The sequence below is a fragment of the Schistocerca cancellata genome, chromosome 8 (assembly GCF_023864275.1).
Source record: "Schistocerca cancellata isolate TAMUIC-IGC-003103 chromosome 8, iqSchCanc2.1, whole genome shotgun sequence".
Lineage (NCBI taxonomy): Eukaryota > Metazoa > Arthropoda > Insecta > Orthoptera > Acrididae > Schistocerca > Schistocerca cancellata.
The window spans coordinates 167815426-167842548 of record NC_064633.1 but is presented as its reverse complement, the minus strand read 5'-3'; positions in this window follow the sequence as shown (position 1 = coordinate 167842548).

Genomic DNA, 27123 nt, shown 5'->3' with positions numbered 1-27123 from the left:
CAGTCCTGATTGTGGCGCTCACCTGCACGGCGCCAAACGCGCATACGACCATCATTGGCACCAAGGCAGAAGCGACTCTCATCGCTGAAGAAGACACGTCTCCATTCGTCCCTCCATTCACATCTGTCGCGACACCACTGGAGGCGGGCTGCACGATGTTGGGGCGTGAGCGGAAGACGGCCTAACGGTGTGCGGGACCGTAGCCCAGCTTCATGGAGACGGTTGCGAATGGTCCTCGCCGATACCCCAGGAGCAATAGTGTCCCTAATTTGCTGGGAAGTGGCGGTGCGGTCCCCTACGGCACTGCGTAGGATCCTACGGTCTTGGCGTGCATCCTTGCGTCGCTGCGGTCCGGTCCCAGGTCGACGGGCACGTGCACCTTCCGCCGACCACTGGCGACAACATCGATGTACTGTGGAGACCTCACGCCCGACGTGTTGAGCAATTCGGCGGTACGTCCACCCGGCCTCCCGCATGCCCACTATACGCCCTCGCTCAAAGTCCGTCAACTGCACATACGGTTCACGTCCACGCTGTCGCGGCATGCTACCAGTGTTAAAGACTGCGATGGAGCTCTGTGTGCCACGGCAAACTGGCTGACACTGACGGCGGCGGTGCAAAAATGCTGCGCAGCTAGCGCCATTCGACGGCCAACACCGCGGTTCCAGGTGTGTCCGCTGTGCCGTGCGTGTGATCATTGCTTGTACAGCCCTCTCGCAGTGTCCGGAGCAAGTATGGTGGGTCTGACACACCGGTGTCAATAGGTTCTTTTTTCCATTTCCAGGAGTGTATATTGCAAGATGTATTTCAGTTTACTCAAATTTACCACTGCAGTGTAATAAAACGTCTAATTTATAGGAATATATCGACTATTTCAGAAACTTGCGTAAATACTGCATGTAGCTTACTGTGTTCTATAAATATTATTTGCTAATGCTTAAGCAGTGGTGAGATTTACGTTTATGTGACCAGTTTCAAGCTCCAAAGCAGAGCACAGTTTTAATGCTTTACGATGACTGAAGAATTATTTGAGTTCATCATGACACAACAGAGGCGTAATGTAACTATCGTCCCTGTCCTTTCATAATACTTACGTTTTCTTTTTTCTTAGTTTTTGTTTGTGTTTTTAAATATAATTGTATTTTTCAGCCTAGAAAAATAAACCAAATAAAATTTTATATGTAACGGCCTATTTATTTGCTATTCCAAAAAATGTCATGCGGAATTAATTTTGTAATACATTCACGCTGAAATAGTTTCCATGATTATGAAATACGCAGTATTATACAAAAAGGGTCGATAAAAGTGAATGTTAATACTATTCAACTTTTTTATGCTCGGTAATAACAAAGTACGTTTTAATCCTTGCTTGAAGTGGTACTGTTTAGAAGTTGTAATTGCCATTGAAGCATACTGTGTGACGGATCCAAAATGCTCCAGAATGTAGTTTTAAGTCCCAATGTTTTCAACTTTTTTGAAAGAGATCTCCCGTTAAGACCACCTTGTGATCTGCACCCGTTCTGTTAAGTTCCTCATCCACCCCCCTCCTCCCATCGTCCCTCCCCCACCCAATAGTTTAGTGCTGCTGATGCCAATTTAAGGTTAATCACTGCTTGAGGCAAGAAACTGAGGTTGAAGAACTCTAGTTTTTTGTCCGTCTTCAAGGACTAAAAGGTGATAAAGGCATATTATGTAGGTACAGGCACCAGATCAGGTACTTTCTGTTTTTTTTTTCTTGTATACTACCAATGTTATTAAGTTTTCGTTTTATTACTGTTACTTCCTCTTTTATTATCTCATACAAATGACAGACAGCTCTATGACCAATTAAAACAAGTGAAACATTCTATACGTTGCTACGCCACTTCGTAAAAATATTTCCCGAATAGAGTCGGTGCCATTCCGCAGTACAACGGACGTCCGTCGACGACAGCGGCAGACTTCTGCATTTACCAGGTGAGGGCAGGTCTTGCGCGCTGCAAGTACACGATTAGCTTATGCCATGACAGACGGCAATAGGAACCTTATTGTCTTAGCAGTACTGTAATTATTCTCACGCCATATGTTCATTAATCGTTGCTGTGGAGATTCTTATTGAAACAGCACTGAGAGCTTTTGTATTTTCTGTGACATGCAGTATTTTAAACAAATACAAATTTTGCTAATAAAAATTACTCCTTTAAAAAAGATTCATTTAAAAACCATAAAAATTTTTAGGACTGCGGCTTTGGCTAATTGATATTTCGATTATTTCTTTGTTATTAGTAATAAATACACTGAAGCGCGAAAGAATATGGTATAAGCATGCGTACTCAAATATGGAGAAGTGTAAATAGGCTGTATACGGCTCTGCGGTAGGCAACGCCTATATAAGGTAACAAGTATCTGGCGCAGTTTCTGTACTTCCACTGTCGGAGCGTGGCACGTGGCACGGAACTTGAAGTTCCACCGCCACACCTTCAAAGTGCTATGCTCTGCTGTTATTCAACCGTTGCTTTGGGTCCCCCTTACTTGTCCACCGTTGGAACGGATCTGAACCGGCGCAGTTTTTAGATCTGTTACTGCTGCTACAATGGCAGGTCATCAATATTTGAGTAAGTTTGGACGTGGTGCTACAGTATTGGGTGCAGCATCTCCGAGGAAGCGATGCAGTTGCGATTTTCTCGTGCGACCATTTCACGAGTGTACCTTGAATATCAAGAATCCAGTAAAACATCAAATCTCCGACATCGCTGCGGGCGGAGAAAGATCCCGCAAGAACAGGACCAACGACGACAGAAGAGAATCGTCCAACGCGACAGAATGGCAACCCTTCCGCAAATTGCTGCAGATTTCAATGCAGGGCTATCAACAAGTGTCAGCGTGTGAACCATTCAAAGAATCATAATCGTTATGAGCTTTCGGAGACGAAGGCCCTCTTGTGTACCCTTGATGACTGGACAACACAAAGCCTTACGCCTCGCCTGAGCCCGTCAATACCGCTCTGGACTGTTGATGACTGGAAAGATGTTGCCTGGTTAGACGAGTCTCGTTTCAAATTGTATCGATAGGATGGACGTCTGCGGATATGGAGACAATCTGATGGATCCATGGACCCTGCACGTCAACAGGTGACTGTTCAAGCTGGTGGAAGCTCTGTAATGGTGTGGGGTGTCTGCAGTTGGAGTGACATAGTTGACACGTACGTTAGCATCCATTCTGATCACCTGCATCCATTGATATCCATTGCGCTTTTCGACGAACTTGGACAATTTCAGCAGGACAATGCGACACCCCATGCATTTAGGATTCCTACAGAGTGACCCCAGGGACATTCGTCTGAGTTTAAACCTTTCTGCTGGCCACCAAACTCCCGAGCATGAACATTGCTGAGAATATCTGGGATTCCTTGAAAAGTGCTGTGCGGAATAGAGATTCACCCCCTCGTACTCTTACGGATTTATGGTCAGCCCTGCAGGATTCTTCGTGTCAGTTCCCTCCAGTACAACATCAGACATTAGTCTAGTGCAGGCCACGTCGTGTTACGGCACATCTGCGTACTGAAGGGAGCCGTTCCTGATATTACGCAGGTGTATCGGTTTCTTTGACTCTTCAGTATAACAAAGCACTTGTTATTCAGATATTACCGATTATTCAGAACTAAAATATCAGGATCGATTTTTACTAGTCGGCTTTTCCCATCGCTAGAATGCAGTACAGGAAAGACGCGGGGAAGGTGGTCGTGGTGCGTAAGTGCCGTCAGAGGCAAGGCGTTCACATTTCATCTTTGTGTTAGAAGCAACAAGGAAATTATGAATTTACAGTAGTCAGTCGTTGTATTGCATTCATTCTGGACGGATCAGTACATTTATTATTGATATCCTTTTTAAAATTCTTTTAGGAAGCTAGTTTTACCAGCCGCAATTTACTTAAAAGAATATATTAAGTGTTTAGTCTAGTTATCAATGATATTATTTACAAAGCGTGTTCATTTGACAGCGTGGTTAAATATTTTCGATAGGTTTGCGTAGTGTAAACCATTTAAAATTATTTCAGTAAGATAAGACAAATACTCACTCATCTACATCTACATCTACATTTATACTCCGCAAGCCACCCAACGGTGTGTGGCGGAGGGCACTTTATATGCCACTGTCATTGCCTCCATTTCCTGTTACAATCGCGTATGGTTCGCGGGAAGAACGACTGTCTGAAAGCCTCCGTGAGCGCTCTAATCTCTCTAATTTTACATTCGTGATCTCCTCGGGAGGTATAAGTAGGGGGAAACAATATATTCGATACCTCATCCAGAAACGCACCCTCTCGAAACCTGGCGAGCAAGCTACACCGCGATGCAGAGCGCTTCTCTTGCAGAGTCTGCCACTTGAGTTTGTTAAACATCTCCGTAACGCTATCACGGTTACCAAATAACCCTGTGACGAAACGCGCCGCTCTTCTTTGGATCTTCTCTATCTCCTCCGTCAACCCGATCTGGTACGGATCCCACACTGATGAGCAATACTCAAGTATAGGTCGAACGAGTGATTTGTAAGCTACCTCCTTTGTTAATGGACTACATTTTCTAAGGACTCTCCCAATGAATCTCAACCTGGTACCCGCCTTACCAACAATTAATTTTATATGATCATTCCACTTCAAATCGTTCCGCACGCATACTCCCAGATATTTTACAGAAGTAACTGTTACCAGTGTTTGTTCCACTATCATATAATCATACAATAAAGGATCCTTCTTTCTATGTAGTCGCAATACATTACATTTGTCTATGTTAAGGGTCAGTTGCCACTCCCTGCACCAAGTGCCTATCCGCTGCAGATCTTCCTACATTTCGCTACAATTTTCTAATGCTGCAACTTCTCTGTATACTACAGCATCATCCGCGAAAAGCCGCATGGAACTTCCGACACTATCTACTAGGTCATTTATATATATTGTGAAAAGCATTGGTCCCATAACACTCCCCTGTGGCACGCCAGAGGTTACTTTAACGTCTGTAGACGTCTCTCCATTGATAACAACATGCTGTGTTCTGTTTGCTAAAAACTCTTCAATCCAGCCACACAGCTGGTCTGATATTCCGTAGGCTCTTACTTTGTTTATCAGGCGACAGTGCGGAACTGTATCGAACGCCTTCCGGAAGTAAAAAAAAAATAGCATCTACCTGGGAGCCTGTATCTAATATTTTCTGGGTGTCATGAACAAATAAAGCGAGTTGGGTCTCACACGATTGCTGTTTCCGGAATCCATGTTGATTCCTACATAGTAGATTGTGGGTTTCCAAAAACGACATGATACTCGAGCAAAAAACATGTTCTAAAATTCTACAACAGATCGACGTCAGAGATATAGGTCTATAGTTTTGCGCATCTGCTCGACGACCCTTCTTGAAGACTGGGACTACGTGTGCTCTTTTCCAATCCTTTGGAACCTTCCGTTCCTCTAGAGACTTGCGGTACACGGCTGTTAGAAGGGGGGCAAGTTCTTTCGCATACTCTGTGTAGAATCGAATTGGTATCCCGTCAGGTCCAGTGGACTTTCCTCTGTTGAGTGATTCCAGTTGCTTTTCTATTCCTTGGACACTTATTTCGATGTCAGCCATTTTTTCGTTTGTGCGAGGATTTAGAGAAGGAACTGCAGTGCGGTCTTCCTCTGTGAAACAGCTTTGGAAAAAGGTGTTTAGTATTTCAGCTTTACGCTTGTCATCCTCTGTTTCAATGCCATCATCATCCCGGAGTGTCTGGACATTCTGTTTCGAGCCACTTACTGATTTAACGTAAGACCAGAACTTCCTAGGATTTTTTGTCAAGTCGGTACCTAGTATTTTACTCTCGAATTCACTAAACGCTTCACGCATAGCCCTCCTTACGCTAACTTTGACATCGTTTAGCTTCTATTTGTCTGAGAGGTTTTGGCTGCGTTTAAATTTTGAGTGAAGCTCTCTTTGCTTTCGCAGTAATTTCCTAACTTTGTTGTTGTATCACGGTGGGTTTTTCTCGTCCCTCACAGTTTTACTCGGCATGTACCTGTCTAAAACGCATTTTACGATTGCCTTTAACTTTTTCCATAAACACTCAGCATTGTCAGTGTCGGAACAGAAATTTTCATTTTGATCTGTTAGGTAGCTTGAAATCTGCCTTCTATTACTCTTGCTAAACAGATAAACCTTCCTCCCTTTTTTTATATTCCTATTAACTTCCATATTCAGGTATGCTGCAACGGCCTTATGATCACTGATTCCCTGTTCTGCAAAAACAGAGTCGAAACGTTCGGGTCTGTTTGTTATCAGTAGGTCCAAGATGTTATCTCCACGAGTCGGTTCTCTGTTTAATTGCTCGAGGTAATTTTCGGATAGTGCACTCAGTATAATGTCACTCGATGCTCTGTCCCTACCACCCGTATTAAACATCTGAATGTCCCAGTCTATATCTAGGAAATTGAAATCTCCACCTAAGACTATAACATGCTGAGAAAATTTATGTGAAATGTATTCCAAATTTTTTCTCAGTTGTTCTGCCACTAATGCTGCTGAGTCGGGAGGTCGGTAAAAGGAGCCAATTAATAACCTAGCTCGGTTGTTGAGTGTAACCTCCACCCATAATAATTCACAGGAACTATCCACTTCTACTTCACTATAGGATAAACTACTACTAACAGCGACGAACACTCCACCAGCGGTTGCATGCAATCTATCCTTTCTAAACACCGTCTGTACCTTTGTAAAAATTACGGCAGAATTTATCTCTGGCTTAAGCCAGCTTTCTGTACCTGTACCCGTGTAACTGCTTGTTGCGTGTAGTGGACTCCTGACCTATCCAGCGGAACCCGAAACCCCACCAACCTATGGCGCAAGTCGAGGAATCTGCAGCCCACACGGTCGCTGAACCGTCTCAGCCTCTGATTCAGACCCTCCACTCGGCTCTGTACCAAAGGTCCGCAGTCAGTCCTGTCGACGATGCTGCAGATGGTGAGCTCTGCTTTCATCCAGCTAGCGAGACTGGCAGTCTTCACCAAATCAGATAGCCGCCGGAAGCCAGAGAGGATTTCCTCCGATCCATAGCGACACACATCATTGGTGCCGACATAAGCGACCACCGTCAGCTGGGTGCACCCTGTACCCTTCATGGCATCCGGAAGGACCCTTTCCACATCTGGATTGACTCCCCCCGGTATTCACACGGAGTGCACATTCGTTTACTTCCCCTGTCTTGCTGCCATATCCCTAAGGGACACCATTACGCGCCTGACATTGGAGCTCCCAACTACCAGTAAGCCAACCCTCTGCGACCGCCAGGATCTTGCAGACTGAGGGGCCACCTCTGGAACAGGACAAGTAGCCATGTCAGGCCAAAGATCAGTATCAGCCTGAGACAGAGCCTGAAACTGGTTCGTCAGACAAACTGGAGAGGCCTTCCGTTCAGCCCTCCGGAATGTCTTTCGCCCCCTGCCACACCTTGAGACGACCTCCCACTCTACCATAGGTGAGGGATCAGCCTCAATGCGGGCAGTATCCTGGGCAACCACAGTCGTAGTTCGATCGGGGGATGCGTGGGACGAGCTGGCCGTCCCCGACAAACCCCCATCCGGACCCCCACAGTGATGCCCATTGGCAACAGCCTCAAGCTGTGTGACCGAAGCCAACACTGCCTGAAGCTGGGAGCGAAGGGATGCCAACTCAGCCTTCATCCGAACACAGCAGTTGCAGTCCCTATCCATGCTTAAAACTGTTTTGCAATAACGTCTGAACTAATCTACAGAGAGCGCAAACAAATCGACACAAAATTGAAACGGTTATTAAAATACAAGATTGCCTAGTAAATGCAGTAATGCTGCTACTTGCGTACTGCTGACACACTGCTCGGTGGCGGAAGGAGACTACGCGATTTTAAATTATTCAGGTACTAAAACGCGATGCTACAACTATCAAATACTATAATATGCTCGAAATTTATGAATTAAACAATGCTAGTACCAAAAACACGCAAAGAAATTAAGAATTAAACTATGTAACAAATGAGTGAGCTAGGAGTATACGACTTGCTGCGGCAGCTGCTTATCCAACGGCGGCAGGGAGCACACTTGCTTTTATTATGTCCTCAATTGTTTAGTAGCAACCGACTAGAAGCGTGACGTTTTTTAATGCTGTCAGATGCTAAAACGTCTCCGGTTATGATTCGTACACTGTCAATTAAATTTTTCCGGCGGATTTTTATGTTACGTCCCTTCACTTGAAACAAAAAATGATGTATATTATTATTGAAGTGAGGCGCTCGGAATAAGAAGAAATCGATGAACGTTTAAATAAACTACCGACCCGTGCAAATAATTCGCAGCTTGACCAGTCACCTAGAGGTAATACACTAGTAGAAATAAGTAAATGGAGGTATTTGTTGTTGTTGTTGTTGTTGTGGTCTTCAGTCCTGAGACTGGTTTGATGCAGCTCTCCATGGTACTCTATCCTGTGCAAGCTTCTTCATCTCCCAGTACCTACTGCAACCTACATCCTTCTGAATCTGCTTAGTGTATTATCTCTTGATATCCCTCTACGATTTATACCCTCAACGCTGCCCTCCAATACTAAACTGGTTATTCCTTGATGCCTCAGAACATGTCCTACTAACCGATCCCTTCTTCTAGTCAAGTTGTGCCACAAACTTCTCTTCTCCCCAATCCTATTCAATACTTCCTCATTAGTTATGTGATCTACCCATCTATTCTCTTCTTGTCCAAACTATTTATTGTCTATGTTTCACTTCCGTACATGGCTACACTCCATACTAATACTTTCAGAAACGACTTCCTGACACTTAAACCTATACTCGATGTTAACAAATTTCTCTTCTTCAGAAATGCTTTCCTTGCCATTGCCAGTCTACATTTTATATCCTCTCTACTTCGACCATCATCAGTTATTTTGCTCCCCAAATAGCAAAACTCCTTTACTACTTTACGTGTTTCATTTCCTAATCTAATTCCCTCAGCAACAACTGATTTAAATCGACTATATTCCATTATTCTTGTTTTGCTTTTGTTGATGTCCATCTTATATCCTCCTTTCAAGACGCTACCTATTCCGTTCAACTGCTCTTCCAAGTCGTTTGCTGTCTCTGACAGACATCGGCGAACCTCAAAGTTTATATTTCTTCTCCATGGATTTTAATACCTACTCCGAAATTTTCTTTACTTCTTGCTCAATATAGAGATTGAATAACATCGGGGAGAGGCTACAAACCTGTCTTACTCCCTTCCCAAACACTGCTTCCCTTTGATGTCCCTCGACTCTTATAACTGCCATCTGTTTTCTGTGCAAATTGATAATAGCTTTTCGCTCCCTATATTTTACCCCTGCCACCCTAAGAATTTGAAAGAGAGTATTCCAGTCAACATTGTCAAAAGCTTTCTCTAAGTCTACAAAAGCTAGAAACATAGGTTTGCCTTTCCTTAATCTAGCTTCTAAGATATGTCGTAGGATCACTATTGCCTCACGCGTTCCGATATTTCTACGGAATCCAAACTGATCTTCCCCGAGGTTGTCTTCTCTAGTTTTTCCATCCTTCTGTAAAGAATTCGCGTTAGCATTTTGCAGCCGTGACTGATAGTTCGTTAATTTTCACATCAGTCAACACCCGCTTTCTGAGGGTATTTAGCCTGTCTCATACATCTTGCTCACCAGGTGGTAGAGTTTTTCTCAGGACTGGCTCTCCCAAGGCTGACAGTAGTTCTAATGGAATGTTGTCTACTCCCGGAGCTTTGTTTCGACTTATATCTTTCAGTGCTCTGTCGAACTCTTCACGCAGTATCATATATCCCATTTCATCTTCATCTACATCCTCTTCCATTTCCATAATATTGTCCTCAAGTACATCGCCCTTCTTTGCTTAGAACTGGGTTTCCAACTGAGATCTTGACATTCATACAAGTGGTTCTCTTTTCTCCAAAGGTCTCTTTAATTTTCCTGTAGGCTGTATCTATCTTACCCCTAGTGAGATAAGCCTCTACTTCCTTACATTTGTCCTCTAGCCATCCCTGCTTAGCCATTTTGCACTTCCTGTCGATCTCATTTTTGAGACGTTTGTATTCCTTTTTGCCTGCTTTATTTACTGCATTTTTATAATTTCTCCTTTCATCAATTAAATTCAATATTTCCCCTGTTACCTAAGGATTTCTACTGGCCCTTGTCTTTTTACCTACTTGATCCTCTGCTGCCTTCACTACATCATCCTTCAAAGCTACCCATTCTTCTTCTACTGTATTTCTTTCCGCCATTCTTGTCAATTGTTCCCTTATGCTCTCCCTGAAACTCAGTACAATCTCTGGTTTAGTCAGTTTATCCCGGTCCCATCTCCTTAAATTCCCATCTTCTTACAGTTTCTTCAGTTTTAATCTACAGTTCATAACCAATTGATTGTGGTCAGAGTCCACATCTGCCCCTGGAAATGTCTTAGAATTTAAAACCTGATTCCTAAATCTCTGTCTTACCATTATATAATCAATCTGGAACCTGTCAGTATCTCCAGGCTTCATCCATGTATACAATCTTCTTTTATGATTCTTGAACCAAGTGTTAGCTATGATTAAGTTATGCTCTGTGCAAAATTCTACCTCCTCTTTCGTTTCTTACCAAAAATCCATATTCACCTACTACGTTTCCTTCTCTCCCTTTTCCTACTGACGAATTACATTCACCCATGACTATTAAATTTTCATCTCCCTTCATTATCTGAATAATTTCTTTTATTTCTTCATACATTTCTTCAATTTCTTCGTCATCTGCAGAGCTAGTAGGCATATAAACTTATACTACTGTGGTAGGCGTGGGCTTCGTATCTATCTTGGCCACAATAATGAGTTCACTATGCAGTTTGTAGTAGCTAATCCGCATTCCTATTTTTCTGTTCATTATTAAACCTACTCCTGCATTACCCCTATTTGGTTTTGTGTTTATAACCATGTAGTCACCTGACCAGAAGTCTTGTTCCTCCTGCCACCGAACTTCACTAATTCCCACTATAACTATATCTAACTTTAACCTATCCATTTCCCTTTTTAAATTTTCTAACCTAACGGCCCGATTAAGGGATCTGACATTCCACGCTCCGATCTGTAGAAATCCAGTTTTCTTTCTCCTGATAACGACATCCTCTTGAGTAGTCCCCACCCGGAGGTCCGAATGGGGGACTATTTTACCTCCGGAATGTTGTACCCAAGAAGATGCCATCATCATTTAACCATACAGTAAAGCTGCATGCCCTCGGGAAAAATTACGGCCGTAGTTTCCCCTTGCTTTCAGCCGTTCGCAGTACCAGCACAGGAAGGCCGTTTCGGTTAGTGTTACAACGCAAAATCAGTCAATCATCCAGACTGTTGCCCCTGCAACTACTGAAAAAGGCTGCTGCCCCTCTTCAGGAACACACGTTTGTTTGGCCTATCAACAGATACCCCTCTGTTGTGGTTCAACCTACGGTACGGCTATCTGCATCGCTGAGGCACGCAAGCCTCCCCACCATCGGCATGGACCATGGTTCATGGGAGAGGTATTTGTTAATAATATATATTATATTTTCAACAGTAGTAAGATAAATGTGTTTTACTGTAAAAGTCAACATCGTTACGCACAATGAAGGTAATTGTAAATGACACAAAAACAGATGTTGTCTTTGTAAGAGAAGCGTTATTATTATAAATTTTTTTAGTTTACAAAACTTCTTGAAAAATAATGTTAGCTGTTATAATACAATCATCGTTTACTTCTTGGAAGTATGTGTATTTAGCACAAAAATAGATATCACTGACCGTACGAACCGGTGAAAAATCCACGTGTAACGTAGATGTGGAAGAAAATTGATAAATATAATTCTGTCCTTCGAAACGTTTTATTTTGTGCTTTAGTAATGGTGGTAGCGAAGATTTATTGAGAATTGTTGTTTTATCATTTGGATCAGAGGGTGTGAGATTAATGTGGAAATTCTAGGTTCATTCGGGGGAGGGGGACCAAACAGCAAGGTAATCGTCCCATCAGATTGGGGAAGGATGGGGAATGAAGTGGGCCGTGACCTTTCGAAGGAACTGTCCCGGAAGCGATTTAGGGAAATTAAGGTAAACGTAAATCAGGATGGCCGGACGAGGATTTGAACCTTCATCCTCCAGTATGCGACTCCAGTGTGCTAACCACTGCGCCACCTCGCTCAGTATGGGGAATAAGCTCACTTTTCTTAGTGTCAATGGATGTAGCAGTGATATTGTGCTCGTCTGAATGAATTACCACTAAACGTACAACGTTACTTAGAGACAGACTTGCATTAAGTAATCATATTAACATAATAATAGCATTTTCTTCGAAAGCAGTTGATAAGGTGGTAAGCTGGACAGATCTAAGGGGTTCGGCAAATCTACAAAGTACAATTAGCCGTTGTTTATTTCTTCAAGTTGGGCTAAATCAAAACTGAGGTAATCCATTACCTCTCCAGGTAGGCGAGTGGAAATGATATACCTGTATTCAGTAATTGTGGTACTGTCGTCAGTTTTTGACATAGAAACGCCTTAGAGTAGAACTGTTAAACTCTTTGTTAATTTATTTCTTTGGCATTGAATATGGTGATATTAAAACTATCGTTTATTACAATAACAGCGGTTACGAATTATGATGCGGATTAATGGTAGTCAGATTGGGAGAAGTGTCATATGACGATGCAAACGTTGTCGAGTAATGAGTAATTAAGTTATAAAAATAAACATGTAGATTAATATTGCTGAAGTTTGAGGAACTGTAACATAGATACCTAAACACTGTTGAGTTCATTAAAGTAACTCATAAATTAAGATATAAATGTAAACGATACTTGACTATGATGATGAATGTTGATGTTTATTTACGTAGTGCACAATGCTTACATAAATAAAGTAAGAAAGTAATCAACAGCAATTGCTGTTAAACATAGTAGTAAACTTAGATTGTCGATAGTTGGCGATTTCTAAATTCTTTACGTCGTCATGTGTGGCCGAAATCACGTGATTGATAACCTTTACGCAAAGAATGTAAACGACTGCAACAGTTGTCGGGCATGTTAATTAAACAGTTTTTCTACATATTGGCTTTAATAAAAGTCTTCAAAATGAAGACGTTTTAACTAAAACAATAACTTTAAACTAATTGTATAATTTTCGTTGTTAGTGATGAATGAAATCTTGAGAAAGAGGCAACAATCATTACTTTTGATAAAGCAATACGGTAGATATGGAGTACCGACAAAAAATACAACTGAGAAATAGTATATATGATCCAACGTTTCGTTATAAGAGAGGGAGCCATCATATTCGAACTGATCAACAATGTACGTAGTTGTTCCGCCTTGTGCTTTTTAATATATCTGGGCCCTCCTCAGCGCACGCTGTTAGTAAAGGTGGTGGATCTGTAGCTGATCAAGTGTGCACCATTCCTGACAGCACCCGTTCTCAGATCATCTGTAGTTTAACAGGGTTGCTGCAGCGTCGCACAGTATGATTCAGCTGGAAAGCATGCTTAGACGAACTCGAATAGGCACATAACAGCGGCCATTCCGTTCTGTTGATACCTGCCTCTCAGATGAAGATATTCATGAGTTGGGTTCGGTGTGTTCGTCCATTATCCCCTTGATAGACGAACCCATCGTCAAACTATTGACTGTAGGGGTCGACGGTAAGTTGGTGAGTCCATTACCAGTGACGCACGACCCAGGAATTACGCTCGGTAACAATGTGATGCGTCTGGTACGGTTTTTTTTATATCGTCCCAAAACCAAATTGAGTTGTCTTGCTGCTGAATGCTTGCTTCATTATGCCTGAGATGTGCATTGACAATTTATCGCATCCACCCTCTCCTATAACAGTCGTCATGCCATTATGTAATCCTGCACTCGTGAAGAGAACCTGACACCAGTGGACTACACTGCAGTCCATATGATACTTTCCCATTTTATTCATACATCACAGTAATAGGGGTTTGATTGATTGTTTGTAAAGAATGTTTGAAATACCTTATTGATCCCTTGGAGACGGTTGTATTGTCCAGGTCAACACAGCAAAACAAATTGCCTCCATAAATGTAGCCGATGGTTCTGTTGCATTTCCTCGTAGTACCTGCTAAAATAATAAACAGACTGCAGCCACCATCTAGTATTTCTGACAATGGGAGACTGAGTACTACGAGAGTAGAGACATCAAAGGTTTTGTGGCACACTTTTGGTATGAAATTGATATGCTAATTAATTTAACTGCTCAATTGAACCACCTGTCCCCTTAACCTACTGTTATGCTAACTGATTTACAACTCTGTGGGGATACCTATTGTTATGCTAATTGATTTATGAATCCCCAGGGATAACCCACACTTCTGAGAAACCTCCCAATTCTCCCACTCTATGTCTCCTCCTACCACACCTCTCTGTGAAAAGGGACATTTTTTCTCAAACAGTTCAGTTCTGAGCCAATTTTTCCTCTCCTGGTAAATCCACCAGTCCTCCCCTTCCCCTTTCCCCTCTCCCCCCACCTCAAAAATTAGCAGGACAGTGACCCAGTCAGATCTGGAGAGTATGGATCTCTTGACACTAAATTCATATCAATGTCGATAATATATTGTTCAATTTCATTTCCACATTCGTGGTTTGTTCACTTTGCAGGAGAGTTGGCGCCCACACTTCGATAGCGGTCACGTCTCTATCCCCTGCCCCCAGTTTCCCATGATGCAATAACTGTAAGCACCGAGCAATAGAATGAAGTGCGATGTATTAGATGTTGTTTCTGAAAATAGTTGAAGATATCCAATGCTTTTACATTCCGTCTGTCGGTTTTCCTATTAACCGGTGGAAGTAAGTCACTTAGGATTATAGTACACTCTTCCAAAATTAATCCTTCTGAGACCTGTCAGTCAGTGGGGCAGCAAGTTGTTTCACCCTCTTCTCCACACCTGCGACACCTCTGTCCCATGCCTGCTGTCACCACTGGCTTGCATGCAAACAACAGCCATTGACGCTACCACCAAATGTGTATGATCCTGCAGATATGGTTTTCCCCAAGAACCCAGTCCTGTAGAATGGTTCTTATTGGTTCCCACCAAAGTAGTACGGGTATACTTCAGCAACTCATGTGGGAATCCCTACAGCATATACGATGTACATTTTGAGGAACAGTATCGAGAAGAGACACTGGAAGTTGACTGCAGAAGTATACTGTTACCGCCATCATATATTTTGCGTAATGACCACGATGATACGATAAATTAGCGCTCATGTAGAGGCATATAGACAGTACTTTTCTCCATCGGTCAGCTTGCATGTGGAATAACAAAGGAAATTACTAGTAATGGTACAGGGTACCCTCCACCACTCACCATACGATAGCTCGCGAAGTAGGCGTAAAAATGTAAATGTTAGTTTAGTATACCTGTTGAGATGCCACTCCATCCATTTATTGGCACACAAAACTCACTAATGTTTTGTAATCTCTTATTCATCGAGGAATAAAACACGTAACTTCAGCTGCTGATGGCCACTCAGCAAAAATCTCCCTAAGAACCGCCTCAATTTATACCGCAGTCATTTCGCGAGGAGTATGTGAGAGGCTGTAATATGTTGGCCCACAACACGTAGAAGACGTGGTACAGAACTCACCTCTCAACACCTCTTTCGTCAGAGCATCACTTACCTGCCACATTGTCACACATCTTCCAGTCTTCCATATAAAGCATTTTTGTTTGATTTTGTTGAGTGAGAGATGTTCCCCACGAAGTTACAGACTGAGGCTAATTCTCTCGAAATCCCATCATGTTCCAACAGCACTGTTCCATTAGTTACAAGGCTGTGAAGTACTCTCCCCACCACTGACCAGGTAGACAGCTATCACAAAGAGAAAAGTAACACACTGATGTGGAAGAGGAAACTTACAACCGTGAAGAGTAAACATGGACTGCAGAAAGAAATTCAGGAACATAACACAATACATCAATTACGAATGACTGTTTATAAATATTCCCTTCTGCATGTCCTCATCTCCTGTATCGTATTCGTATGATCAGTACGCTAGAAATACGACTGTGTAATGGCGTCAGAGTCTTCGTTGGCTCAGCTGTGTCTCTCCTCGTTATTTTTACATCGTCCACTGGAGAAATACTACAAACTATAAAAACTTCGCTAACGTTACCTGGTAGAGAATTAGATCTCTCTCTCCTGAAGTACCGGAAACCAATATCATCTACATGTCGACGTTGAGCAAATGTGGTACAACGCAGCAGGTAACCACCGATCGAAGTCGCTTTCACGGACCTGTGTACAATTTTGTCGTCTATTCTGTGGGAAAACCATACCCCACAAACTATCAGTCACAATAGACAGTTCATGTGTTGCTGTTTCATAAGCAGTTTTATACAATGTTTCCTTTAAATAAACTGGAAGCAGTCTCGATGGCATAATTTTTTAATGTAGTAACCGGTTTCGATCTTATTGTAAGATCATCTTCAGACCCACAATGAATAAGAATCCTAATAAACGTATTTATTAAACTACTGCTTACCACATTTGTTCATAACTATTGGATTCTATTATATCATATGGACAGAATTACCAATGTGCCTATGCCCTTGAATATGTTCAGTATCACATTATCATGCTTTATATTTTGTATACTATATTAACTGTGGATTTGCCATATACTACGCTGGATTAAGTGCCTGTGTGCACCAATCAATTTCCTTGCCGTATGTATACGCTATATGTGACGTATCTATGTTTTACCATTTGACAAGAGATGTTTTTTCCCCCCACCCTGCTATGGCAGCAGTTATTGGTATATTTATTAACACTATAAGTCAATATAACATTATGGTTACCATGGACATTACTTCCTCCGTCCATGACGTGACCGTCCAGACAGTGATTCTATCTGTTCTATAGTGACGTAATGTCATTAATTTTACGCTCGTGATAGCCATCATGTTGCATTCTATGCAGACCAACCACCGTAACGGTAATATAGCTCTTACATTATAAATTTCTGTAACATTTCACTACTGATGGCCGGCCGGTGTGGCCGTGCGGTTCTAGGCGCTTCAGTCTGGAACTGCGTGACCGCTACGGTCGCAGGTTCGAATCCTGCCTCGGGCATGGATGTGTGTGATGTCCTTAGGCTAGTTAGGTTTAAGTAGTTCTAAGTTCTAGGGGACTGATGACAGATGTTAAGTCCCATAGTGCTCAGAGCCATTTGAACCATTTTTTCACTACTGATATCGCATTATAGATGTAATATTTATTTTGACGCGATATATTTTAATTAAAATTGTAATGGTAACAGTAACTCATGCGCATACCACTTACCCATATCATGTACTGATCGACCTTCGGTGGGTCTCCATGGCAACTTTAGAGCGACCAGATCGCTTTCCCCACAGATAGCCTCTTTGGCCCTTGTAAGACGAGTAGGTAGCCATGGTTACTAGAGTGGCGTCCTTGTTTTCATCTGTGCTTTTGTCGATAAAAATACATGCTAGAGGGCCACACTATTTAGGTCGCAGTAATAAACTTTTACGCTATATTTTGTAAGCTATAAGATTTTAACTTGTTTTACTGTTGGTAATAATGACTTAATAGTAACTACCACGTGACTTTCTTAAGCGGTAGAAATGCCACTTACGTGATTGGCTATCATTGACGTTGTGCCGGAGACTGTGGGCTGGTCTTGAAGTATTTAATTAGCAGCTGGAGTTCTTCACGTTGCAGTACACCACCAGCCACAAGCAAGAGGGCTGCCATGCGCCACCACCTCCGGAAGAAGTCTATGGTATATCTGCGTTATTTACTGTTTTATCAATATACTATTTCGTCCTTTATATGTTTACAACGATTCCTGTTCATAATAGGTCTGAAGTTGATCTTATAATAAGATCGAAACCGGTCACCACAAAAAAAATTATGCGATCAAGACTGCTTCCAGTTAATTTATAATAATTATAGAGCGCTGTTTCCTATAGTAGGAAATATGTTCTTTAAAATTTTAAATCTTTCCTTTGCTGTAACACATCCAAGCACTACAGCTGTGTACAGTGCTATACATTTTGTTGTTCTACAGTGACCTTGAGGTCTATGTCAGGCGCTACAGTGACATTATCACATTTTTATCCATCAATTCTCACAGATAGCTAGACACAGCATGGTGTATAGTAAGCTGCTCACACAACAGAGAGGATGGTTGAAATAAGAGAGAGAAGGTGTTTCCTATTAACATAAACATGGGAGACATCGCACGATATGGAAACTGGAAGTGTGTTTATCATTGTGGAGTGTTAAAAACAGTTGTTGCAGGTGATGACTCATGTTGCGCAGTGACAGGGTTGGACAATGTGTCTCTCATTTTTGTGCCTTCCAATGAATAGCTGCATGTGGAACAAGGGGGTATTCTGCAGGACTTAAACCCATGGTGTACACCACTAGTTGTCAGTCCCACTGGTGGAGGAATGAAATGATTTTCAAAGACAGGCGAGCGTGGAAGCGTGTAACCCTCATTCACCCACATTCTGTCGCACTTTCCTCAGTCCGTCGTACGATCCACCAGTTTTCGTTTTTTACCTGGTGTTCCGCGATTTAAACGCTATTACTCTAGTTCCAGACCGTCGCTCTCGACGACTTGTCACGTCAGTAAAACATCCGATCGCATTGATCACGTGATGCTATCAGCCAATGTCACTGCAGCATGGTTCTCAATTTCTGTATTACTGCTGAACCACCCCCTCCATTACTGTACGAGAGCTATATACTAGTGGACATATCGCAAAACTCCGTTACACTGCCTACATCATACTACACAAATATTGTTTCCTGGAGTAAGAAATAGCCATCAGCAAAGAGGAGCTGGGAAAACTATGTTCCTTACCCGAAAGACTTTATAAATTCCATAAGATCGCAATGTAGCTGGGTCAGGTGGCATTCTTGCATTGGTACGATGAAGTCTGAGTTTGAAAGTTCTCACAAACACCTTTGGCGATTACCACCCCAACAAAGGAATTATTTTGATGGCGGCACTCTGCCCTCCATTTCGAAACGAGCAGCCCATTCATTGAACCTGAGAGAAAGTCTATATGGTCTCGCTATGCAACTTGTAACAATTCCTCTGTCTTTAACGAAGCATCAGTATAACACTGTATGCGATTTGGTTTGGAACTGACCAGATGAAGGCGGGCACAGTATGCTATATTAAACTCCTCATGAAGGAACAGAAGTAGCTGAGTTCGACGTAAGCTTTACACATCGCTCTTTTGCTGTTAGAAACAAGATAACATGTGTTCCAAACTGACACAGCTGACCGATGCTAGTGATGTAGACTGTAGTTCTCATTCCAGTAGGCATACTGTAACTGCCGTTCTGCGAAGACTGTTATGTAAAACTTAATCGCGTCACCCCTCCGATTCAATATGATCTCCCTAGATATATCGATGGCGAAGAGATGAGCATTCCTGATTGGTGTTTAGTAGGTGTGAGCCTGATAAATTTGAGAGTCTTGTGGTGAGATAACTGAAAGTTAAGGAGAAAAACGTGTGGTTTATACACAATGGAGTTCGAAGCGGAAGGAGTTTCAAACATTTAACGCAAATAACTTGTGCTATCAGTACTGTATTATTGTTGTAGTGTTTTGATTCCATACCTAGAAGTCCTAGAAAAAGAGAAATGCGTATAGAACATAAACATACACCCCTAAGGCTACATGATTCTAAATTTTAACATGCTTCAATGTTAAAGCAGTGTTGTTTCAAATATATTAGCCACGTGGAATTCAATACTCCAACGCAGGAAATATATTTCCAGTATCTGACATACATTCACTCTGCAAGTTTTCCGTTCCACTGACTTTAACACGATAAAACTTCCACCCTCAACACCAAAGGAAAAAAAAGTAGAATATTTGTAGTGTTTTTTGCCTCATGAGTCCTGTGATTGGTTTGATGTTATCTGCCACGAATTCCTGTCCTGCGCCAAACCCTTCATCCCAGAGCAGCACTTGCAACCTATGTCCTCAATTATTAGTTGGATGTATTCCAATCTCTGCATCTTTTGCCCCCCACAGCTCCCTATAGTACCATGGAAGTCCTTCCCTCATGTCTCAACAGACGTCCTATCATGCTGCCCCTTCTCCTTGACTGTGCTTTCCATAGTTTCCTTTCCTTTCCAACTCTCTGCTGAACCTCCTCATTCCTTATCACTTAATTTTCAACATTCGTCTGTTGCACCACATCTCAAATGCTTCGATTCTCCTCTGTTCCGGTTTCCCCATAGTCCATGTTTCACTACCGTTCAATGCTGTACTCCAAACATACTTTAACAGAAACATCTTCCTCCAATAAAGGCCTATGTTTGATACTAGTAGACTATTCTTGGTCAGGAATGCCCTTTTTTCCATTGCTAGTCTGCTGTTGATGTCCTCCTTGCACTGTCCGTCATTGGTTAGTTTGCTGCCAATGTAGTAGAATTCATTAACTTCATCTACTTCGTGACCATCAATCCTGATGTTAATTTCCTTGCTGTTCTCATTTCTGCTACTTTTCATCACTTTCGTCTTTCTTCAATTTACTCTCAATCCATATTCTGTACTCATTAGATTGATCATTCATGTCCATCAATCCTGATGTTAAGCTCCTTGTCGTTCTCATTTCTGCTACAATTCATTATTTTCATCATTCTTCCATTTTCTCTCAATCAGTATTCTGTAATCATTAGACTGTTCATTCCATTTAGCGGATCATGTAATTCTTCTTCACTCTTACTCAGGATAGCAATGTCAACAGCGAATCGTATCATTGATATCCTTTCACCTTGAAATTTAATTCCACTCCTGAATCTTCTTTTCACTTCCATCTTTGCTTCTTCCATGTACAGATTGAAAAGTAGGGATGAAGGACAATATCCCTGACTTACACCCTTTTTAATAAGAGAACTTCTTTCTTGGCCTTCCCAGCCTTATTATTCCCTCTTGGTTCTTGTACATGTTGTATATTATTTGTCACTCCCTATAGCTTACTCCTACTTCTTTCAGAATTTCGATCACCTTGCATCATTTTACATAGTCTAACTCTTTTTTCAGGTGGACAAATCCTATGAACATGTTTTAATGTTCTTTAGTCTTGCTTCCATTGTCAACCGCATTGTCAGAATAGCTTCTCTCGTGCCTTTACCTTCCCTAAAGCCAAATTGACCATCATCTAGCACATCCTCAAATTTTTCCATTCTTATATATATATTTTTTTCGGCAACTTGGATGCATGAGCTGTTAAGGTGATTGCGATAATTCTCGCACTTGTCAGCTCTTACAGTCTTCGAAAAGTCAGACTTCCGAAAGTCAGATGCTATGTTGCCAGACTCATGGATTTTGCACACCAACGTGAATAGTCGTTTTGTTGCCACTTCATCCAACGATCTTAGGAATTCTGATGGAATATCATCTATCCTTTCTGCCTTATATGATCTTAAGTCCTCCAAGTCTGTTTTAAATTCTGATTCTAATAGTGGATCCCCCATCTCTTCTGAATCGACTCATGTTTCATCTTCTATCACATCAGACAAATCTTCCCTTATAGAAGCTTTCAGTGAATTCTTTCCACACATCCACTCACTCTCCTCTTTTTTTATCAGTGGAATTCCCGTTGCACTTTTAATGTAACCACCCTGGCTTTTAATGCCACCGAAGGTTGTTTTCACTTCCCAAAATGCTGAGTCAGTCCTTCCGATAATCATTTCTTTTTTCTATTTCTTCACATTTTTACTGCAGCCATTTCGCCTTAGCTTCCCAGCACTTCCTATTTACGTCATTCTTCAGCGACTTGAATTTCTGCGTTCCTGAGTTCCCCGGAATATTACTGTAGTTCCTCCCTTCATTGATCAAATGAAGTATTTCTTCTATTACCCATGTTTTCTTCGCAGTACTTTGTACCAATGTTTATCTTTCCAACTTCTGTGACTGCCTTTTTAGAGATGTCACGTCCTCTTCAACTATATTGCTTACTGAACTATTCCTTATTGCTGTATCTATAGCCTTAGAGAACTTGAATCGTATCTCATTATTTCTTAGTACTTGCGTATCCAACTTCTATACATATCGATTCTTCCTCACTAATCTCTTCTGTCTAAACTTCATCAGTACTAAATTGTGATCTGTGTCTATATCCTGTATCCAGTACCTAACTTCGGAATCTCTGTCTGACCATGATGTAATCTATCTGAAATCTTCCCATTTCACCTGATATTTTCCAAGTATACCTCCTCCATTTGTGATTCTTTAACATTTGTTATTACTAGCTGAAATTTATTACAGAATACAATTAGTCATTCTTCTCTCTCATTCCTTGTACCAAGCTCATTTTCTCCAGTAAATATTTCTTCTACTCTTTCCCATACAACTGCATTCCAGTCCCCCATGACTATTAGATTTTCATCTCTCTTTATGTACTGTATTATCCATTCAGTATCCCCATATATATCGTCTATCTCTTCTTCTCTAGCTTGCGACGTCGCCATGTATACTAACTATTGTTGTCGGTTTTGGTTTGCTATAGATTCTGACAAGAACAACCCTACTATTGAATTGTTCACAGTAACACACTCTCTGCCCTATCTCCATAAAGAATCCTACTCCCGTTACACCATTTTCTGTTGCTGTTGATATTATCCCTATACTCATCTGAGCAGAAATCCTTGTCTTATTTCCAAATCACTTCACTGACCCCTACTATATCTAGAATGAGCCTTTGCATTTCCCTTTTCTGATTTTGTAGTTCCCCTAACATGTTTAAACTTCTGACACTCCACGCCCCGAAAAGTAGAACGTTATCCTTTCGTTGATTATTCAATATTTTTCTCATGGTCACCTCCCCATTCGGAGTCGCCTCCCAGGGATCCGAATGGAGGGCTGTTGTGGAGAGATCAACATGACACTTTTTCTGTTACAGGCCACTTGTCCTGTGGATACACGTTACGTGTCGTCAGTACATTGGTTTCCATTGCCCTCTGCATCCTCATGCGTTCATAATTGCTGATTCCTCTGCCTTTAGGAGCAGTTTCCCACCCTTAGGACAAGAGAGTGCTCTCAACCTCTGTCGCTCCTCTGACCTCTCGACAAGGCCGTTGGCAGAATGAGGGTGACTTTTTATGCTGGAGTCTTCGGCCGCTAATGCTTATTATTAATCAGAATTTAAGCAGTGGGACATTCGTGCCCAGGACCGAGGACGTTTTGATTACACATCAAAGACTCTAAACCTACACCAAAAGTGAAACCTATTCTGTGTGATACACGAACTATATTGTTTACGAGAGGTGTATAGTACGCACTGTACACATCCGACTATGGTTCGGAAATTATGCTGTGATCACAATGGAAAATACATGAAAAAAGTAGATCTTACGAGGAAATACACAAAAGCATAGCAGCGGTCAGCATTAGATGCCATGCTGACTAACTCCGTGAACAGAACACAGCCTCTTGTCATGCAAATGTACATCCATGGATTGTAGTACCACACAAACAAACCTGTGTCATAGACTAAGAATCACTACGTCTATGAAATGGACTCTATTTGTGTCCAAGAAGTTGCAGAGATATGAGATACTTCGAAAATATCTTTGTTCGTCTAGACGAGGGTGCCAAAAGTGGTTTTACATCGGTTTGGTGGACATGATTCATCACACTTGCATCGGATGTCCTCCGTGACTGTCATATGGGGAAGTTTACTGTTAATGGTTGCAGGTAGATAGCGCTCTAAGCCACACACAAGACACCCAACTTTATATTTGAACTTCAGTTGTACCACGCAACTGATACTGCCCGTGAGAACAACGGAAAAAAAATGTTACATGTGTGATAAATGACCTGCCACAGCATCTCCATAGCTATAGAAAACATCATCAGTCTAACATTAAATCCTACGAGTTTGCAACCCCTCTCAACCGATTACTCCATCTACTTTCTGTCATCCTTTAAAGCATATCCATGTTAATTTAGAGCCAGATGGTTCTCTTTTCTAGAAAAGCATCCAAGAGAGCAGTCAACCTGCACATATTCCTATTACCTCAGCACATATACTGCATTATTGTTAAAAACCATGTGGCAACTGTTATGTATGGTTGCTGAAATGGCATGGTGGTATTTGGTGGAGAGTAGGTCTTGCACAGGGTGACACACTCGATCTACTCGATAGACGTATATTGCTGTCCCCAAGCTGATATTACATGCTCATTAGCTAAACAGGGCGTAAAGTATATTGTAGTCACATGCCCGAACATCTTATAAAAACAGATAAGGGGTCGCTGAAAACTTTAAATCACTCGTGGTCTTGTGATCCGAAATACATAAAATTATCACTCTACCATTTATTCAAGCCGTCTTATCGCTGCCCACGAAAAATATCGGTTCCTCTGGTTCCCATTGCTTCCATGTCTACATTTTCTCGTATTCGTCCTGCTGTCAGACATTTTTCCGATGTACAACAGTTTTCCGTTACCAAGTAGGCATGTAAGTACTCCTACATTCTCCCTCCATTTTCCCGCAATTTGGTGTACTTCCCCTCAATTTATACTTATTTTCGGTCAATTTTTGAAATTTTACCGATTGTATATCGCTTCGGCTCACGTGGCTATGACCTCACTTTTTGCCAAGCAATCTGAAATTACTCGTAAATGTAGTACAGTCATCAAGACCTAGCACAATTGCACTATTTTTTGAAAAAAGCGTGTGCATATTAGTTCCACGTGTGGGGCACCATGGCAAAAGGTAGATTCGGGAAAGGACCAGGATGGAGCTCATAATTGGACACACTATGTATTACGTCAGGAGTATGTTTCAAAGGTGGGTCCAGCAAGCGATACGTCCGGATAGTGTTCGAAGGTACAACCACCCGCGATATGTCCCAGGTGGTTTCTATAGGTGGATCACTTTCGGGTAAGCCTGGAGTACAGTCTGGAAGCCCCCCCCCCCCCCCAATGAAACTCATACACACACACACACATACACACACACACAACACACACACACACACATACAGGAAAATAGCACAGTTGCGCTATGTCTTGACAACTGCACTGCATATACAAGCAATAGTGGAATATGTGGCCACAAGTGAGGGCAGAAGTGACATATGATCCATAAAATTACGATAATTGACGGAAAATACAAATAAATCAAGAGGGAATACAAAAAATTGCGGGTAAATTGAGCAAGAATGAGGGAGTACTTACATATCTGCTTGGAGCAGGGAAATTCTTGTAAACGGGAACGGCCCTTCATATTTGACGTCTTCCTAGCCAGTGGTGTCATTTTCCAGAGGGATAACTGTCCATGTCTGAAAGCAAGAGGAATACAAGACAATGTCGACACGGAAGCACTGGGGACCAGGGAAACATAAATTTTTCGTGAGCAGCAATAAGACGTCTGGAACAGACTGTTTAACGTGTATGCCCACCAAACGCAAAATAATAAATATACACTCCTGGAAATTGAAATAAGAACACCGTGAATTCATTGTCCCAGGAAGGGGAAACTTTATTGACACATTCCTGGGGTCAGATACATCACATGATCACACTGACAGAACCACAGGCACATAGACACAGGCAACAGAGCATGCACAATGTCGGCACTAGTACAGTGTATATCCACCTTTCGCAGCAATGCAGGCTGCTATTCTCCCATGGAGACGATCGTACAGATGCTGGATGTAGTCCTGTGGAACGGCTTGCCATGCCATTTCCACCTGGCGCCTCAGTTGGACCAGCGTTCGTGCTGGACGTGCAGACCGCGTGAGACGACGCTTCATCCAGTCCCAAACATGCTCAATGGGGGACAGATCCAGAGATCTTGCTGGCCAGGGTAGTTGACTTACACCTTCTAGAGCACGTTTGGTGGCACGGGATACATGCGGACGTGCATTGTCCTGTTGGAACAGCAAGTTCCCTTGCCGGTCTAGGAATGGTAGAACGATGGGTTCGATGACGGTTTGGATGTACCGTGCACTATTCAGTGTCCCCTCGACGATCACCAGTGGTGTACGGCCAGTGTAGGAGATCGCTCCCCACACCATGATGCCGGGTGTTGGCCCTGTGTGCCTCGGTCGTATGCAGTCCTGATTGTGGCGCTCACCTGCACGGCGCCAAACACGCATACGACCATAATTGGCACCAAGGCAGAAGCGACTCTCATCGCTGAAGACACCACTGGAGGCAGGCTGCACGATGTTGGGGCGTGAGCGGAAGACGGCCTAACGGTGTGCGGGACCGTAGCCCAGCTTCATGGAGACGGTTGCGAATGGTCCTCGCCGATACCCCAGGAGCAACAGTGTCCCTAATTTGCTGGGAAGTGGCGGTGCAGTCCCCTACGGCAGTGCGTAGGATCCTACGGTCTTGGCGTGCATCCGTGCGTCGCTGCGGTCCGGTCCCAGGTCGACGGGCACGTGCACCTTCCGCCGACCACTGACGACAACATCGATGTACTGTGGAGACCTCACGCCCCACGTGTTGAGCAATTCGGCGGTACGTCCACCCGTCCTCCCGCATGCCCAACTATACGCTCTCGCTCAAAGTCCGTCAACTGCACATACGGTTCACGTCCACGCTGTCGCGGCATGCTACCAGTGTTAAAGACTGCGATGGAGCTCCGTATGCCACGGCAAACTGGCTGACACTGACGGCGGCGGTGCACAAATGCTGCGCAGCTAGCGCCATTCGACGGCCATCACCGCGGTTCCTGGTGTGTCCGCTGTGCCGTGCGTGTGATCATTGGTGTACAGCCCTCTCGCAGTGTCCGGAGCAAGTATGGTGGGTCTGACACACCGGTGTCAATGTGTTCTTTTTCCCATTTCCAGGAGTGTATATAAGGCGGATAACAAGCCCAGGTGTGAACCCAAAGATATCGGCCACCACCTTATAGATTTTTCGTTCGGACATGTGACTCCGACAAACGTTACTTTTTCCTAAGCTAAATGCATTGTATTGCAATCAGTACACACTGATAAGCCAAAACGTTATGACCACCGCCCACCACGAGGCTGGATGTCACCTGATGACGCTGCACGAAAGTGACAATGTAAGTTCATTACGCAGGGTACTCCTTTGATAGTGACCGGGCCAA